General features: G+C 53.5%; 1 pseudogene; it reads right to left on the reverse strand.

Annotated features, from left to right (window-relative positions):
* Positions 1-1,643: 1,643 nt before the first annotated feature.
* Positions 1,644-18,461, reverse strand: LOC106731733 (fibrinogen-like protein 1-like protein pseudogene; annotated as a pseudogene).
* Between the last annotated feature and the right edge of the window lie 310 nt (positions 18,462-18,771).

Below are 18,771 nucleotides of genomic sequence, written 5' to 3' on the forward strand. Positions count from 1 at the left end.
AGAGAATTTTCTGCTTGCTATGACACTGGTAACCCACATGGGTGTGCGACACCCTGAGAACAACATGGGGCTGAGGAAGCTGTGTGTGGCAGTGCACACAGTCTTGCAGAGGTGTGTGTTCCAAATGACAAATGCCTCTGAGACCTAGTACCAGGGGTACTAGCACCGCCACACCATACCCACGCTTGGAAGGCGCCAATAACTATTCTGATTTGGCCTGCTCGTGTCACAGTGGCAGGGGCCGTGGTTGAGCAATAGTGCCCTGCCCAGCCCTGGGTGCTACTAGCCACAAGCGCTGCCTTGGCTGCCCAAGGTTCCCTTGCAGGGAATCATTCCAGGGGAGAGCTTTATCTGGGGGGAGGCTGTATCAGGCCTGCCCAGCCAGGCAGGCTCCCAGGTACTCTGCTGGGGCTAATAAGGCTCCTTCGCACAGCTTCCCTCCAAACAAATTCCAGCTCCAGACACCTGACAGCTCCATAGAAGGGCAGCATTCCCAGAGTGCCTCAGGGTGGGGGCAAGGGAGTAGCACCTGCCCCCCCCCCCCCCCAAACGGTAGGTGCTGTACGTGTTAGTGAACCACACACCTACTGGGTGTGGGGCACTGTCCCATGGAGTGGCATGTAGACCGGTCTCCATCCGTGGTGGCAGATCACGTGGGCCTGTATCAGGACCCATATTTGGGCTGCAGCCCACAGTTTGGAAACCCTGACCTGGGGAGAGCTGCTTTGTTCTTTCCCTTCTGGGATGTGCACCTTCCCCCAGCTGTTAACATTACCAGTGGGCAGCATCTGGGCAGAGTTAACCCTTTACGGGAAGATTGAAGCAAAACAGGCATTGTGTCAGGCTGACAAATCAGGACACGGGAGCTGGCTTGTACCCTGTTCTGGGTGGAGTTAAAGCCCCCTTGACATAGCAGGGAGGATGCACTCTTCATTTAGCACAGCTGGAAGGAGGTTTCACCTAGAACAAGCCGAGCGGGTCTGTGCCCGGGAACTACTGCCAGGTAGGCACAGGACTAGGCTGTTGCTCTGAGGAGGGTCATGTGATCTGGGAGCAATGCAGCCAAGACATGGAGGCAGAGCAGGAAAACTGAGTGAGTCTGTGAGCATGAGCAACAAGGAGTCCTGTAGCACCTTCTAGAATAACAGATGTATAGGAGCATAAGCTTTTGTGGGCAAAGACCCACTTGGTCAGATGCACGTGAGCATGGTGAATCTTGGGAGCATTGGAGGCTGGAAGCTGGAAGCTGAAAGCAGGGAGGCAGTTCGGTTATTGGTTCCTGCTCGTGTCTAGTGAAGCAGAAGTGTGTATGTTCCTTGTAAATAAACAAGATTGCGTCAGTGGAAATGGCAGTCTCTTCTGGCCCCCATCTCCCCGAACACCCCTAGGGCCAAGGCAGTAGTAGCTTTATCGTGTAGCTTCATTGCATGTCTATCAAATCTACCAACCCCACAGGGCTTGGTTGGAACCCAAACTCACTGGCATCAGGCATGCAGGGCTCAGATGGAAAGTCCTGGCTTCATGTTCCCTCCCTGGAATCAGTTGCTCTAAATGCAGGTTCCTGATTCCCTGATCACTAATGCTGAGGGGCAATGGCAGGGCAGGGAGAAGCAAGGTAAATGTGGGGCTAAGGTTTGAGTGACACAGGTACAGCGGGGGGGCTCCCATTACACACAGTAATCTCCCTCTGCACATCATTAAACACCCAGCCATGGTCACCACTTGAGTTTATTACAGGGATTTATCAGGCAGACGCTTACAGGGGATGGGATGAAGAGAGCAGAGGCACTGCAGGGACTGGAGAGAGGATGGAGCTCCGTGCCTGAGCTCGTATTGTTGCCCTTCTCAATGGCGCTGGCTCCCAGGGAGGAAGGGCTTGTCCTGCCAACCTTAGCACACGTCTGTTGGCTTCACCAGGATGAAGGAGGCCTTGCACTCCCCACTATTACAGAACCCGGCCCAGTAGATGTAGCCTTTCGCATTCAGCAGCACATTCTGGCACTTGTCGTACCACCAGCCTCCATAGCTACTTGCACAGTTCCCACTGGCTTGGTCCTGATCCCGATCGCTTGTGCTAAACTTCATGTTGTTGTGTATGCCCCCCCTCCCCTACTGGCATGATAGGTGGTGAGATAGTCCTCGGCATCGCCCAAGTATCTGCCCAGCTGCAGCGGGTACCCGCTGGGCTCATCCTCCATACGGAAGATGTCGTACTCCGCAAAGCGGGTGTTGTTGGATTTGTCCACCATGACAAAGCAGACCTTTGGTGTTCTGCTGCATGAGCAGGGACAGGTATTCGTTGCCCATCCAGTAAGCCTGCTGCACATTCCCAAAGCCATAGTTGTAGGTGCTCCAGGACTCCAGCCAGGTGATCTCTGTATTATAAGAATTTCTCTGGACCACGGTCCAGCCTTTGCCTTCGGTGTCCATGTCACACCACCCCACCCGAGGGGGAGAGCCTGCTGGCTGGATGACATAGATCCCACTGGGGCTGTCTAGGGGAATGCAGCTGCAGTCCCTGGGGAACCCTGAAATGCCACAGACAGTGGGGTTAGAGGGCACACAACAAGCAACTGCAACGAACCCACCCTCTCCCAGAAGAAAGATAGAAAGGTCCCATACACAAAAGGGGTATACCTTACAGAATAGGAGACGGCAGTGGATGCCGCCTGCGACCTAGAATCCTTTGGCTAATTGAAAGCCTTAGGAGATCAGCAGGGAGATCCCTCCAAGCGATGATCTGGCGATTGATCCCTGCGACCTACAGAGATGTGTCTACATCAGCTGCAGGGAGACACTTCTGCCTGCCTCCACCCATCTCCCCCAGAGTCTACAGCCCCATTGCAAAGCAGGGGAGTGGAAGGAAAGAGGCTGAGGCCCATCAATGGGCCTGAAGCAATTATGAGCAAGCCATGTCCAGGAGTCATTCTCCTGTCCATTGCTGGTGCAGTGTTGCTTTAGGCACACTGAAATGCAGTCACCTCTAGGGTGGGCTGAACAGCTGTTTAACACCTGCACAAGGTTTCAGGAAGGGGGTAGTGCAGGTTGCCTTCCTGCAGAGTCCCCATCAGAACTACCGTGCCCTGGCTTAGGAAAAGAATAAACAGGAGGATTGGAAATTAACCCGCCCAGTCTCACGTCCCCTAGGTAGGGAATGAGCCATCTACATTAGGGCCTAGCTGCAGTATCATGTCCAGTTCTGGGCGCCACATTTCAGGAAACGTGGAGAAAGTCCAGAGAAGATCAACACAAATGATGAAAGATCTAGAGAACATGAGATGTGAGGCAAGGCTGAAGGAATTGGCCTTGTTTACCTTGGAAAAGAAGACCGAAAAGGGACATGAGAGCAGCTTTCACGTATCTAGAAGAGTATCATAAGGAAGAGGAAGAAAAATTGTTCTGCTTGGCCTCTGAGGTTAGGATGAGAAGTAATCGGCTTAAATTGCAGCAAGGGAGGTTTAGGTTGGACATTAGGAAAAACTTCCTGCCTGTCAGGGTGGTCAAACACTGGAATAAAATGCCTAGTGAGATTGTGGAATCTCCATCACTGGAGATATTTAAGAGCAGGTTAGACAGACACCTGTCAGGGATGAGCTAGGGCAACTCAACTTTGGAAGCCCCGGGGGCCACACTGATACTTACAGAACATGCTGAGGGCCTCAACTTAAGTGTGGTTGCATATGCAAACAAATCTATACAAATAGCTTCTCTCACACTGACAGGCATGAATACAAAGATTAAGGCAAGACTACACTACTCACAGGCCCCATTTAAGTCAGTTCTGCTGATATTAATAAAATGCAACGTTTACCCGATTTCCACCCATGGGACAGCACTTTTCATGAGCAATGACAATCCAAGAATTTAGCTACTAAAACACATATCAACAAAATATCATTACACCGACTACTTTGTTTTGGCTCCCATTCACTGGCCACGTGTTGATCCCCACATAAATCCAAACTGCACCGTGGGGCGCAAACAAAGTGGCCGTGAGCAGCATACCAATTTATTAATAAATATTTTATAAACCTCTCTCTGCTGCCATGTCGCCTCTCCTTGCTCCATCATCTCTCCTGGTGCCTGCTGCCCCCCAACTCCTCACCCTCCTCTGCTGGCCTGACTCCTGCCCTTCTCACTGCCCTCAGCCCTCCTGCGACCTGCCCCCCTCCACCAGCCCTTCACTCCCCCCTATGCCCACTCCTCCAGTAGCCCCACTCTGATCATGTGAGCTACCCCTCTTCTAACACCTCCCTCTACACATGTGCCCTGTCTCTCTCCTCTGGTGCTGGTCCCTCCTCTGCATGTGTCTGCCCTTCTGCTTCACCCCCAGAATCCCCTGGCACCTGCACATTCCCTTACCCTGCACCCTCCTCATGCCTTCTCCTTCCCTTACTGCCCCTGCCCACTTTGCCCTCTTGTTCCCTGATGCCCACCCCCTCATCACTCTCTGCCCCAGTTCCCCACACACTCCTGTGCCCTCACACATGTCTTGTTCCATCCCCACCTTTCTCATGCCCACCCCTTCTTTCAAGCCTTCTCCCAGCACCTTCCCCTCCCCCCTCTAGCCTCCAATGCCCTTCCCCTCTCCTCTCCCAGCATCACCATGTCCCCCCTCCCACTGACACCTTCCCTCCTGCCCTTTTCCTCATTGTCTGCACTTGGCCCCCTGGCATGTGTCTCTCCTCCACCCTGTCTCTTGGTGCCTTCCCCTTTCTTCCCCCTCCCCCTCCCCCTCCCTCTTCCTCTCTCCCCTTCCCTCCCGTCCCCTCTGTACAAGCCCCCCCCCCACACATGCTCCTTCCTCTCCCACCCTTTCTCCCCTCCACAAATCCCTTCCTCTCCCACCCCTCCCCCCTGCAAGCCTCCACGCACACCTGCGCTGGGGCCAGCATAGCCCCACCCCCACACATCATCCCTGTCCGGCTGGGAGCCAAGGCTCCCCACCGCCAGTGTCCCCCGCTCCCATTCTGGATTTGCACAGCCCACCTCCCCACCCAGCCGAGCTCAGGCCGGCCCCGTGGCTGTCAGCGGAAGAGATGGCCTGCGCCGGGCTGGGCAGCACGCACAATGGAGGCACGGCTGGCGCTGGCCTGGCCAACTGGAGACTGGAGCAAGCTGCCACGGATGATGGCCGTGCTAGCGGCTGGTTCCACGCGTGGCCTCAGCCTGCAGAGCCTGGTTCTGGAGCCCTTCAGGTAAGAGACGGCAGCCAGGGGCCGGGCTGGGCCGGGCCCGCCTCTGCAAGCAGTCTGGGGCCCCATGGGGAAGTGCAACCCCGCCTGCTTTGACCGCGCCCCGCGATGCTGCTCTGCGCCCTGCCTCCACGTGCTCAGGGCAAATTGCCGCTCCCTGGGCTGCAGGTGGCTGAGAGCTGACTGCGCTCCCCCCTTCCCCCCCCTTACCTTCTGCCTTCTGCAATGCGGGGCTAGACTCCGAGTCTGAGCCGCCTGCAGTTTTCAGTTTTAAAAATCCTGGGCCATGACGACGTCACATCACGCCTGAGCGTCTCCCCACCCACCTCAAATGCAGGCGCGTGGCAGCAGCAGCCGGCAGCATGCACTGGCAAGGGGGAGCAGCCGACTTCCGGGTGCAGTGCGTGGGGCCCTCTTAGGCCCGGGGTCCAATTCAGCCGAATCGGCTTAAGGCCGGCCCTGAATACAGGGATTACACATGGGCTAGGTCTACACTATAGGCTTTTTTCAGAAAAAGCTACGCAAATTGTAGGGCCAAATGGTGGAAAAGCCTCCTCTTTCAGCGGAGCCTTTATTCCTCGTAGAACAAGGCATAAAGGGCTCCCCAAAAGAGTGCGTTTGCTCTTTGGCAAAAAAAAAAAAAAAGCAGAAGAGCAAACGCGTTTCCTGCATGCAGCGGAGTTTTTACGGGATACCCAGAAAAACCTCGCAGTTAAGATGTCCCCTTGGATAGGGGAGAGGAGCATAATCAGGCCCACGATACCCTGATCTAGATGCTCACCACTTGGTCCTCTACTCACCTTTCTTGACTTTTAGGGCCCCACTGCCCTGCATGGGGGTTATGCAAAGCAGTGTCAGCACCGACAGTATCAAGAGAAGCAGGAGTGAGTTGGTCTGGAACCCTGCAAGGAACAGAAACCACTGGACATGAGACAAGGAGAGAGTTTTACAAGTGCCTAAATCCTACTGAAAGTCAATGGGACTTAGGCACATAAGTGGCTTAGACACTTTTGAAAATGTTACTCAGAGATTTAAGGCACCACAGGAGGTGGCTGGATGTTCAAAAGGACCCAGCATGGTGGCTCAGCAACTCAGAGATGGGGCCAAGCTGCTATTCACTTCACCCACCCACACCTCTGCCATTCTTGAGTCTCTGCAGCTCCCAGCACTGAGCCGTCTCCTGATGGAATGGAAAGCTTTGCTCAAGGTCAGCATTGGCAAAGGGCCCCTGGTTTCCCAGCTCCTTGGCTCCCCACAAGGCCTCCCTTGCAAGTTGCACAGTGTGAAACCAAAAGAATTCCCCAGGTCCCAGAGAAACCAGATGCCTCCAGACAGCAGCAGAGATGTGCCAACGGAGCCATGAGCATCACACTGGTCTTGTTCCTGCCAGTCCCTGACCTCTCTGTTTGCCAGTCTACCCTGCTCCATGGGGTGACGCATGGGAGCCTCTCTTGCCTGGTGTACAGCTGCCATGGTAGGATGTGTCTGTCCTTCTCAAATGGTAGATGGGGCAGTAGCGCAGGTGGCTTGGTTATGGCTTGTGACTCCAAGCAGAGACCCCCTGTAGCTGGAGGAGTGAGTTATGTGCTTCATTCTCGTTTGGATAAAGCTTGCTGTGGTGAGGAGGAGGAGGGGTACGTGTGCACCTGGACATAGGCGGCAAGTTACGTGGGCCAGAGGTGCTCAGGAACCATGAACGTTGAGGGCTGGGGGCTCTGCTCCAACAACTGCAACCTAGCTTGAGTGTCACTGTGATGAATTCGGAAGCTGGAGCAGCCCAGCCTTGCTGCAGGGAGTTTGTTTATGAACAGAGGCAGGGGGATTAAGGTAACAAAAGGCTTATCATTAAAGTGAACTAAGGCTCATTAGCTGGTCCCAAAAGTGTTGTCAGGTTTTCCAGTCGAAAGATAAGAAACTAAGGGTGTGTCTAGACTACCTAGTTTTGTCGACAAAAGTGGACTTTTGTTGACAAAACTGTACCAGCGTCTACACTACCGCTGAGTTCTGTCGACATAACGTCGACAGAACTCAGCAGTTTTGTCGACGCTGGTATACCTCATTTTACGAGGCATAACACCTTCTGTCGACAGAACTCTGTCGACAGAAGGTGTTATTGCCTGTAACGTTGCGTCCAGACTACGGAGTTCTGTCGACAAAGCAGCTTGCTTTGTCGACAGAACTCAATGTGTCTGGACGCTCTTTGTCGACGGAAGTTTTGTCGACGGTATCTGTCGACAAAACTTCCGTTGACAAAACGCGGTAGTCTAGACGTACCCTAAGAGTGGGCAAATAGAGGAGTTTTGTTGGGCAGTTTAGAGGCAGAGTTTGAGGGGAGCGGGGGGCTAGATACACTTAACACAGTGGCCACCACCCAGTAGATCAGGATCTACTGGTAAATCTTGGAGCATCTGACAGATGATCCCAACTGGTTTGGCCAAGAGGCTACCAAGCGCTGGTACTTCAGCTGCCCCGTGTCCCACTCTTGTGCATCTTCTTCCCTTTGCCTTGGAGCTGTTCCCTCAGGAGTCTCCGGCTTTCGGTGCAGTGCAGGAGACTGGGAGGGGTGCTCACACCAAGGTGCCCCCTCTCCCACTCCATATTCTATCTCCACAGAACAGAGGGGGCACAACGGGACTTGGGAGGGAGTTTGCTGGCTGCTTTAGGGAGTGGTGCAGGGCCAGGGCAGGGGGGAGCCTGTCTTAGCCCCACTGCACCACCACCCAGGAGCCACCTCAGGTAAGCAGTGCTCAGCTGGAGCCCACATCCTGAAACCCTACCCCATCATGAACCCCTCCTGCACCCCAAGCCCTGCCCCAGCCCCGAGCACCCCTGCATCCAAACACCCTCCCAGAGCCTGCATCTAGAATCCCCTCCAGCACCCCAACTGCCTGCCCCAGGCTCAGCTCAGAGCCCCTCTCGCACTCCAGAACCCTTCATCAAAGACCAGAACCTGCACCCCAACCCGCTGCCCCTGCCTGTTGAAAGGGAGGGAGGAAGGGGTGAGCAGGGGTGGGGCCTCAAAGAAGAGTCAAGGGTGTTTGGGTTTGAAGGAGATCTTGGATTGCACTTACATTCAAAAAGTGATCTCGTGCCTAAAGAGGTTGGAGACCAATAACTTAACACTTCACATTCTTTCAACTTCTTTAAAATAAAACCAAAACCACCTGATTTAAAAATAAACATCAAGAAAGGACAAGTTCTAGGACTACAAAGAGGATGTAGGCAGAAGCCCAGCAGCAGGGGAAACTTTTGGGAAAGGGGAAGCCTATGCAGGAAGGATGGGCTCCACATAAACCAAAATGGAACCAGACTGCTGGCACTTAAAATTTAAAAAGTTGTAGAGCAGTTTTTAAACAAAGGTCTTGGGGAAAGTTGACCGGTGCAGAGGGCACATGGATCAGACAGAGACATTCCTTAAGAGGAGAGTCTATAAATGGAGATTGTCCATGTCCTAGTACAGAGGAGAAGATGGAAGATAAGAAGATCTGGGTTAGATCATGTGAGAAACAGTCAAATGAAAAGAGTCCTATTGGATCCCATCATGTAATAGCAAACAGATAAATAGTGACAAGTTTTTAAAGTGCTTATATACAAACACTATGGCTGCATCTAGACTGGCAAGTTTTTCCGCAAAAGCAGCTGCTTTTGCGTAAAAACTTGCCAGCTGTCTACACTGGCCGCTTGATTTTGCGCAAAAGCACTGACGTTCTACTGTCCGAAATCAGTGCTTCTTGCGCAAATGCTTTGACGTTCCCGTTCGGGCAAAAGTCCTTTTCTGGAAATGTTTTTGCGCAAGAGGGCCAGTGTAGACAGCTAAAAACGTTTGCGGAAAAAAGCCCTGATGGCGAAAATGGCGATCAGGGCTTTCTTACACAAAACCACGTCTAGATTGGCACTGACACTTTTCTGCAAAAAGTGCTTTTGTGGAAAAGCGTCCGTGCCAATCTAGATACTCTTTTCTGCAAATGCTTTTAACAGAAAAACTTTTCTGTTAAAAGCATTTGCGGAAAATCATGCCAGTCTAGACGTAGCCTATGACTATTACAGTAGGGATATATTACTGACCCAACTGACCAGGATGGTGATAGTGACTGTAAAATGCTCAGGGAGATTAGAGAGAGACCATAAAAATAAAAATCCTCAATAATAGTGGGGGAGTTCAACTATCCCCATATAGAGATCTTAAATGATTGCTTCTTGGAGAAGCTGGTTCTGGAACCCACGAGAGGCGAGGCAGTTCTTGATTTGGTCCTAAGTGGAGCGCAGGACCTGGTCCAGGAGGTTACTGTAGCTGAACTGCTTGGAAATACTGACCACAATATAATTAATAAAATTATAATTTCCCTGTGGTGGGAAAAACATCACACTGTGGCATTTAATTTCAGAAAGGGGAACTACACAGAAACGAGGAGATTAGTTAAACAAATTTAAAAGTACAGTGCCAGAAGTGAAATCCCTGCAAGCTGCATGGAAACTTTTGAAAGATGCTATAATAGATGCTCAACTTAAATGTATGCCCCAAATTTAAAACAAAAACCAAAACACAGTAAGAGAACCAAAACAGTGCCATCGGGGCTTAATAGCCAAGTAAAAGAAGCAGTGAGAGGTAAAACGACATCATTTAAAAAGTGGAAGTTAAATCCTAGTGAGGAACATAGAGAGGAGCATAAACTCTGGCAAATAAAGTATAAAAATGTAATTAGGGAGGCCAAAAACTATCTGAAGAGCAGCTAACCAAAAACTCAAGAAGTAATCGCTCTCTCTATAAACAAATGTTCCTGTAGAACAACAGAGTGACATCATCATGTCACAGAGTCCACAGGCTGGGAAGTGTAGGCACGGGAGGGTAAAGCCCAGCTCCTAGCCCCACCCCTTCGTCCCTGGAACCAAGCCCCAGCCACTGCTGGCCCAGACGGCTATGGGAGGCACAGGGAGAGCCAGGGCTCTGTGGCCTCACCCTTCCCCGCCACCGGGGGCAGAGCTGGGCCAGGCAGCGGGAGGTGTGGGGGTGGGGAAAAAAGGGCTTGTGCTGGTGCGGCAGGGGGCAGGGCAGGAGCGTAACGAGTCTGGGCTGGCATGGCCAGGGTGGGGGGGAGAGAGAAAGGGCTGTGGCTGGCGTGGGTGTGGGCACGGCTGGGGGAGGGGGGGAGCAGGGAGAAAAGGCCAGGGCAACCGGGGACGGTGGGAAGGAGAGAAAGGGCCGGGGCTGCTGCAGTCTGGCCCTCCCCAGGGAGCCCCCCCCCAAGAGAGGGGGTTGGCATGTGTAGCAAGCAGGAGGTGCAGCCTCCTAGTAGGTATAATAGGGTATGTCTACACTACAGCGCTAATTCGAACTAACGCGTCTAGAACTAAAAACTAGTTCGAATTAGTGTTTTGCTAATTCGAACTAGCAAGTCCACATTAAGTGGACCCTGAACAGGGCTTAAGGATGGCCAGAAGCAGTGCCGGCAGGGCATCAGAGGAGGACTTAGAGCGTGGAGATGCTGTCTCAGGCTAGCCGAGGGCTGCGCTTAAAGGGTCCCGACCCCCACCCCGGACAGACAGTTCTAAGGGGTGCCCCACTTGCAAACCAGTCCTGGCTTGGATTGCCCGGAGTACCCACACTGGGCACATCACACCACTCGGCCATCAGCCTGGCTGCACTTGCCGCAGGCTGCCATCTGGGGAGAGGGGGAAATTGGGGGGCTGCAGGAGAGCTTCCACCCCCAGAAGCCTACAGAGCCAGCCCAGTCCTCCCCATCGGGGGCTCGTACCCCATTCCTCCCTCACCTCCTTCCACTTACCCTTCCCTAGCCCCTTTTCTTGATGTACAAAATAAAGGACAATTGTGTTAAAAAATGGAATCTGTCTTTATTGAACAAAACTGGGGGAGACTGGGAAAAGGAGAGAGGCTGGGAGTGGGGAGGGCAACTAAAATGATCAGGGGTTGGGAAAAGGTCCCATATGAAGAGAGGCTAAAGAAACTGGGACTTTTCAGCTTAGAAAAGAGGAGATGGAGGATAGAGGTCTCCAAAAGCAGGAGTTGGGTGGAGAGGGTGCATACAGAAAAGTTCTTCATTAGTTCCCATAAAGAAGGACTAGAGGACACCAAAGGAAATGAATGGGTAGCAGGCTTCAAACTAGTAACAGAAAGTTGTTCTTCACAAAGCAAAGAGTCAACCTGTGGAACTCCTTGCTGCAGGAGGCTGTGAAGGCTAGAACTAGAACAGAGTTTAAAGGGAAGTGAGATCAAGTCATGGAGGCTGGGTCCATGGAGTGGTATTAGCCAGGGGGTAGGAGTGGTGGAGACATACCCCTAAAGAATACATACATCAGAAGCAGGAAGCCTGCCTAACAAATTCCCAGGCAGAGCTGTAGGGCTATGTCTACGCTATAGGGTTTTTGTGCAAAAACCCGTGGCGCGTCCACACCTCAAGAGTGTTTTTGCACAAGAAAATGTATAGTGAAATAGCAGAACAGAGGGCTTTTTGCAGTGTAGGTATATCTCTTTCTACAGGGAATAACTCCTTTTTGCGCAAGAGTTCTTGTGCAAAAAGGTGTGTGTGGATGCTCAACAGGGATTTCTTGGGCAGAAAGAGCTGATCAGAAAAAGCACAGGTGCTCTGATGGCCATTCTGGGAATGGCCATCAGAACTTTCTTGCGTAAGAGTGTCCATGAAGTGTGAATGCTCTCTTGCGCAGTGTGGATGCTTTTGCAATGCGCTTTTATGGTGTGGATGCGTTTTTGCGCAAAAAGCTTCTTGTGCAAAAACCCTGTAGTGTAGACAAAGCCTACGAGTTTGGATGGGGAAGGAGCTTGGATGGGGAAGGCACCACCAACATTTTGGCAAACCTGCTGCATCTGCCCATATGTGGGCAGGGGTTGTTTCTAGGGAGACATTACTTTTTGTTCTCAGCAACCCAGTCAGCTGGAGAGTAGACTCATAGACTCATAGACTTTAAGGTCAGAAGGGACCATTATGATCATCTAGTCTGACCCCCTGCACAGTGCAGGCCACAGAATCTCACCCACCCCTCCTAGAATAATCCTCTCACCTATATCTCCAATATTGAAGCCTTCAAATACTTTGAAGACCGCAAGATGCAGAGAATCCTCCAGCAAGTGATCCGTGCCCCATGCTACAGAGGAAGGCGAAAAACCTCCAGGGCCTCTGCCAATCTACCCTGGAGGAAAATTCCTTCCCGACCCCAAATATGGCGATCAGCTAAACCCTGAGCATGTGGGCAAGACTCACCAGCCAGACACCCAGAAGTTCTCTATAGTAACTCCTATCATCCCTCCAGAGACCTATTCCCACTGATAATGAATGGACAATTCGTTACCAAGATCCTGTTATCCTGGTAGGGGAATGAACTTCAAAATCTCTCCTGGAACACTCAGTCATTCACTTGCATTGTGGGAGAGTTTGGGAGATTTGCCCCCATTTTCACCCATGTAGGAACCAGTCTCTTATTTAGGTCCATGAGGTAACAAATGTGTGTGCAGCAGGGGCCTCCAAGCTTTTTAACCACAAGATCATTTTTTCAATTGAAGTGCAATGTAAGATCTACCTCAAACCCAAAGACCCTTGCCCCACTTCCTTCCCACCCCTTCTCTGAGGTCTGCTGCTGCTCCACCCCTTCTCGGAGGCCTCACCCTGCTCACTCCATCTCCCTTTCTCCCCAAATCTCATTTGCTTTCACCAAGCTGGGGTAGGGGGTTAGGCTCTGGCCTTCAGCCAAGGAGTTTAGAGTGTGGGAGGGGCTCCAGGCTTAGCCCAGGGTGGGGGATGGGGGTACAAGCTCTGGGAAGGAGTTTGGGTGCAGGGGGACTCACGTCTGGGGCAGGAGGTTTGGAGGAGGTTCAGGGCTGGGATGGGGTTCAGGAAGCAGGCTCTGGCTGGGCACTGTTTGACTGAGATGGCTTCTGGGTGGTGGAGCAGTGGGGTTAAGGAAGACTTACCCCTGCCCTGGCCCTGAACCACTCCTGAAAGCAGTTGGCATGTACAGCAATGGCTCCATGGTGCCATGTGCTGCCCCTCATCTACCGGCACTGAGCCCACAGCTTCTCCTGACCACAGTTCCCTGTTATTGATCAATGGAGCTGCAGGAGCGGTGTCTGCAGGCAAGGACAACATGTGGAGATCCCCAGCTCTGCCTCTCTCAGGGGCTGCAGGGACATGCCAGCCACCTCCAGGAGCAGCAATTCCCACAAGGATAATTAATCCAGCTGCAACAGGTTTGGCATTTTAGAACTCACTCCTCAAAGAATTAAATTTAAGCATAAGGGCAAAATGAAAATGATGAAATGCACTGACCAGTCAAACCCCCAAATAAACCACTTTGCCAGCAGTAAAAGTAGTAACGATGGTCCCCAGGTATGTGCTGGGTGGGGAGATGAGCGAAGGACAGAATGTCACAGTGTGTGAGAGTGACAGAGATTTGCACTGCCAAGCTCCCACCACCCCCTTCTCTCTGCGTGGAGACAGGGTCCAGGAGTGGGGGGAGAAGGGACACCCTGACATCAGCGCCCCCCCTTCTCCCTCCCACACCCTGCACAGCGAGCAGGAGGCTCCTAGGGGGGCAGCTCCAAGGCAGTGGGCAGGAGCAGCATGACAGTGGGGAGAGGAGCAACTGAAGTGCCAGTGCTTGAGAGCTTCCTGGCCAAACCACTCAGGGTCGCCTGTCAGAGTCTCCAAGATCTACCGGTAAATCCCGATCGACTGGTTGGTGACCCCTGCTGTAGAGCATGTTTTCAGTGCTTGCTGTCAAGTCTGTATTAGCGTGGTGTTGCCAAAAAAGAAAGTCAACAGCTAAGGCCCACCATTAACCATGACAAAAATCATGGTGCAAATGAATTAAAAAGAGAAAGAGAGAGAGAGAGCAGTGTACATCAGTGGTGCACAACCTGTGGGTCACAACCTCCCTGGGGGGTCGCGGCATTTTGATTCGGCTGGCCAGGGGCTGGGCCCAGCCGCACGCAGCACTTTCATACAGCCGGCCGGGGGCTGGGCCTTGCCATTGGCGGCTCCCGCAGTGTGGGGCTCACAAATTTAAAAAGTTGGGCATCACTGGTGTACATGACACATGGAAAAACACTGTTACAGTAGAAACACGTCTCCATAGACAGATTTCATTAGAAACACCTTATTTGTGGTGACAAAACCTGAACTCTCAGGAAATGTCACAGCCCAAATCATTCTGAAAAGCTGCCATCAATGGCCGATTTCATTGCGAGAGAGAAGAGAGATGAGTAGCCCCCGGCAGGAAAAGGGCTGAGGCTTTTGGAGGAGAAAGATTTCAGTGAGTCTCACAAGCCAGAACTAAAATGTTTTGATTTAAGGGGTCAACCATCCTTCAAAGCATGCGCCCCATTTCTTGACACTGCCCTCTAGCAGCCATTTGCACTGAGTAATAATTGTGGTCTGGTGGGAGGGAGACTGATCTTAAACTCAGAGGAGCTGAGTTCTACCTGTGACCATGAGAAACTCATTACACTGCTCTGTGCCTTAGTTTCCCCATTTGTAAAATATTGCTTATGTTAGTTCCTTTTTATTCTAAAGTACTTGGGCCACAGTCCCCGAGGGTACTTGGGGCAAGGAGGGAGGATTCCTGCATAGGGTCCAGCAGCATGCTGAGGAGGGGACTCCCACAAGGTTCTTGGTATATCATGGTCTGGGAGGGCACTCTGTACCAGCCAGGGGTCACTGCCAGACTTGTAGCTCGCCTAGCTTACCCTGCAGACCTGGCGAGGGGGGTTGGTGCAGCCACTGGCCGCAGCTGGACCCCAAAGGACCACTTGCCACCTCTTGCTCCCCCGCTGGGGCCCAGCTGAGCGCTGCTCAGGTGGGCCCAGTGGGACAGGAAGGGGGGCGGGGCTGTGTACGTCACCGCCCCCACCTTCCTCCTCCCACCGTGGCACTGAGCAGTGCGCCCCTCAGCCGGGCCACCGTGGGGGGAAAGGGTGGTGACATAGGCAGCCCCGCCCTCTGACCATGTACGTCACCGCCCCGCCCCTCCTCCCCTGCGGGAGCCCGGCTGAGAGCACATCACTCAGCCGAGCCACCATGGAGGGAGGGGAAGGGGGCGGGGCGGTGATGTACACAGCCAGGGGGCGGGGCCATGTATGTCACCGCCCCCCTTCCTCTCCCACTGTGGCACTCCTCTGAGTGGTGCACCCCTCAGCTGGGCCGCCGGGGGAGCCAGCAGTGAAGGGGCTGTTTAGGCTCCCCCGGGGTGGGAGGGGAAGGCAAGGCGGTGATGTACATGGCCCTGCCCCCTGGCCCTGTACGTCACCGCCCCGCCCCCCTTCCTCGCGGAAGCCCGGCTGAGCAGGCAGCACTCAGTCAAGTGCCACGGCGGGAGGGAAGGGGAAGGGGAAAGGGGTGGGGAGAGACGGAGGGGAGAGAAAGGGAGAGTGAGAGGCAGGAGGGGGAGAAAAGAAAGAAAGAGATGGAGAGAGAGGCAGGAGGCGGAGGAGAGCTGAGGGGGGGAGGCAGTAGGAAGAGAGAGAGAGAGAGAGAGAGACAGTGCGAGAGAGCTCAGGAGAGAAGACCTGAAAATCCCGTCTTATGATGGGCTAATTAGCTAGTTAAACTAGATTCGTTTAGCAACTGCCAGAGCCTCTGCTCCATGTCACCACCTTCTGCTGATTCAGCACCTTTGCCTCCTGCGTTGGGTGTGTATCCAGCTGGCTTTTATATAAGGGCTGTGTCCAGACTTCATCCCTTTTCCGTAAAAGGGATGCAAATTAGACACATCACAATTGCAAATGAAGCGGGGATTTAAATCCCCCCCACTTCATTTGCATAAACATGGCTGCTGCTTTTTTCCGGCTCGGGCGCCGTACACCCGGTTCCCGCGGCACCGGATCACCTGCATCCCCGCGGCGCTGGCCAGCAAGGCAGTTTCCCCACAGCCGCGGGGCCGTACATGGCCCGGCGCGCGCACCAGCAGTGACGGCCGGACCGGACTGTGCTGTGCATGCGCTGTGCACCCCGGGGGCAGGCCTGCGCACCCTAGGGGGGCGGACCTGCTCCCCACGGGCGGGCCTGCACATGGGCTGTGCGCCCGGGGGCTGCGCCGCACGCCCATGCCTGGGGCGCCAGAATGTCTCGGGCCAGCCCTGGTTGGGGGAAGGGCAAGGGGTGGAGCAGGGGTGATCAGTTTTGTGCCATTAGAAAGTTGGGGTCATTTCTGAGAGCAGGGGACTAGGATGAAAGTGGGTCATGTCTTGTGGTCCCTGCAGAGAAGCAACATTCCAAGCAAGTTCCCAAACTCCCTCGAGAGCTCCAAACATTAGATGTTGGGCCATAAGACGTATCCTGCAGCTTCTCTTCTCGGCAGCAGCTGTCTCTAGCAAGCTGCCCCTTGACTTCATGGGCAAGGAGAATTCAATTTGTTCAGGCCAGACCCTCTCCTCATGCAGTCCTAGGCCATGTCTACACTCCACAGTGTTGTCCACTCAAGACAGCTTTCAGCAGCCTCGCCACAGGGTGCGCACATGCTGCATTGCATCTCCTGTGGCTGGAGCTCACCTGCTCCCCACCTAAAGCCTCTTGACAAGAGGTGCAGAGCTTAGGGCAACATCGGCCACATCTTCGCTTCCCGGAAGATCAATGCAGCAGCTAGGCCTGGGAGCTCTTCCCAGAGTCACAGGGTTGATGTGGACGGTCACTATGAATTCCCTCTCACGCGTCCAGCAGCTCCTGCTCCGTTGCTTTGTTTGCTGGAGGCTGTGGCCTGTGGATGGATCCAGCTGCGCTTGCTCTGCCTACCAGCCAGGGGCTGCAGTCGGACTCAAGGGCTGCTCACTGAGTGGGGGGGCTCTGACATCCACCTTGCTGGTTAGACAGCTGGCCCCTCTGGTGAGCTCTGCCCACATACAGCAGGGACAGTGTTTGGCTCAGCTCTACAGACAAAAGGGATCCGTGGCCTTGGGCACCCATCAGAATCCCTCCCCACACATAGGTGTTCTAGCCACAACCCAGGAATGATGCAAACTCCTGCTCTTTGCCCACTAGCTTTATCCAGGCCACGTTCCTCCTCCTGCCCCCCTTGGCAAACATCAGCGCAGTGAGAGTGACCCCTCCCCCACCAGTGGCCAGGCTTTCCCCTGGTGAATTCCCAAGGGGGCTCTCTCAAAAATAGGGGCCCCAAGCTGCAAGCACAAAACTGGGTCTCCTTATACCCGGGCTGTGTCTAGACTGGCCAGTTTTTCCGGAAAATCAGCCGCTTTTCTGGAAAAACTTACCAGCTGTCTACACTGGCCACTTGAATTTCCGCAAAAGCACTGACTTCCTATTGTAAGAAATCCGTGCTTCTTGCGGAAATACTAGGCTGCTCCCGTTCGGGCAAAAGTCCTTTTGCGCAAAACTTTTGCACAAAAGGGCCAGTGTAGACAGCTCCAATTTGTTTTCAGAAAAAAAGCCCCGATGGCGAAAATGGCGATTGGGGCTTTTTTGCGGAAAAGCGCATCTAGATTGGCCACAGACGCTTTTCTGCAAAAAGTGCTTCTGCGGAAAAGCGTCCTGCCAATCTAGACGCGCTTTTCCACAAATGCTTTTAACAGAAAATTTTTCCGTTAAAAGCAGTTGCGTAAAATCCTGCCAGTCTAGACGCAGCCCCAGTGTCCCAGTCCTCTCCCCCTGCTCTCCAGGAGATGGCAGCAGAGAACAAGGGGATATTTAAACGAGGTGCCACGTTGCTCATTTAGCTCCTCTGCTCTCCCGTCCTGGGTCCTCACGGTTACCTCCCCATCTGGTCAGCTCCAGGGCTGGCACATTCCACCTGCCTCCGAGTCCCAGGGGGGGAGGCGAGAGTGGGCTCAGCTGATTCTTGTGGCCCCAGTGCAGCAGCTTCACTTCTGGTGTCCAGACCTAACTGTCTCGATCCGCTCATCGATTTGTGATGCCTCTGCCTGGGCCAGGTATAACCGAGCAGGGGGTGTCCTCCCTCTGGAGCCCCCCTCAACTCTGGGCCTGGGAGCCCTCGGGCTCACATCACTGGACAGGCAGAGCTTTCCTAGAAACCAGACAGGCTTCAGCAAGGGAGCAGCCTTGGCTAAAGAGAGAAGTTCCCCCCATGAGTGCAGAGCTGGAACATTCCACTCCCCTTCAGTCATCTGGTGCACAAATCCTGGACCATCTTCTGTGGCTAAAGCCATCAGGACTTTCGCTTAGTGATTCTGATGAGCGCATCTACCTGAGATTTTGGCTCTTTGTCCCCCTCGTCAGGGTGCCTTGGTTTTCCTGTATGCACCAGTCCAAGGAATCCATACAGACGCATTGCACATCTCTGCCAGTAAGGTGCATGCCACCCTCTTGGGCCTTAAACTTAGTTTCGGGGCCGGGGGAGGGGTTGAGGCAGGGAGGCTACTTACCGGGTCTGATGGCAAGCCCCAGCCTCAGCTGGCCCTTCTCTTGGCGGTGTGGCTGCCCCCAGCAGTCACTCTGCAGTATAGCTCTCTCCAGCATTCAATGCCCCCATGGCCACTGTGAGTTTCACAGCCCTCTGGACAGCGGTCCCTTCCCTTTCCATGTTATGGAAAGCATTTCCATTCCAGGGATTTCCTACTTTCTGGACACAACCAAACCCT

The sequence above is a fragment of the Pelodiscus sinensis genome, chromosome 21 (assembly GCF_052426305.1).
Source record: "Pelodiscus sinensis isolate ZL-2025 chromosome 21, ASM5242630v1, whole genome shotgun sequence".
In the NCBI taxonomy this organism is placed as follows: Eukaryota; Metazoa; Chordata; order Testudines; family Trionychidae; genus Pelodiscus; species Pelodiscus sinensis.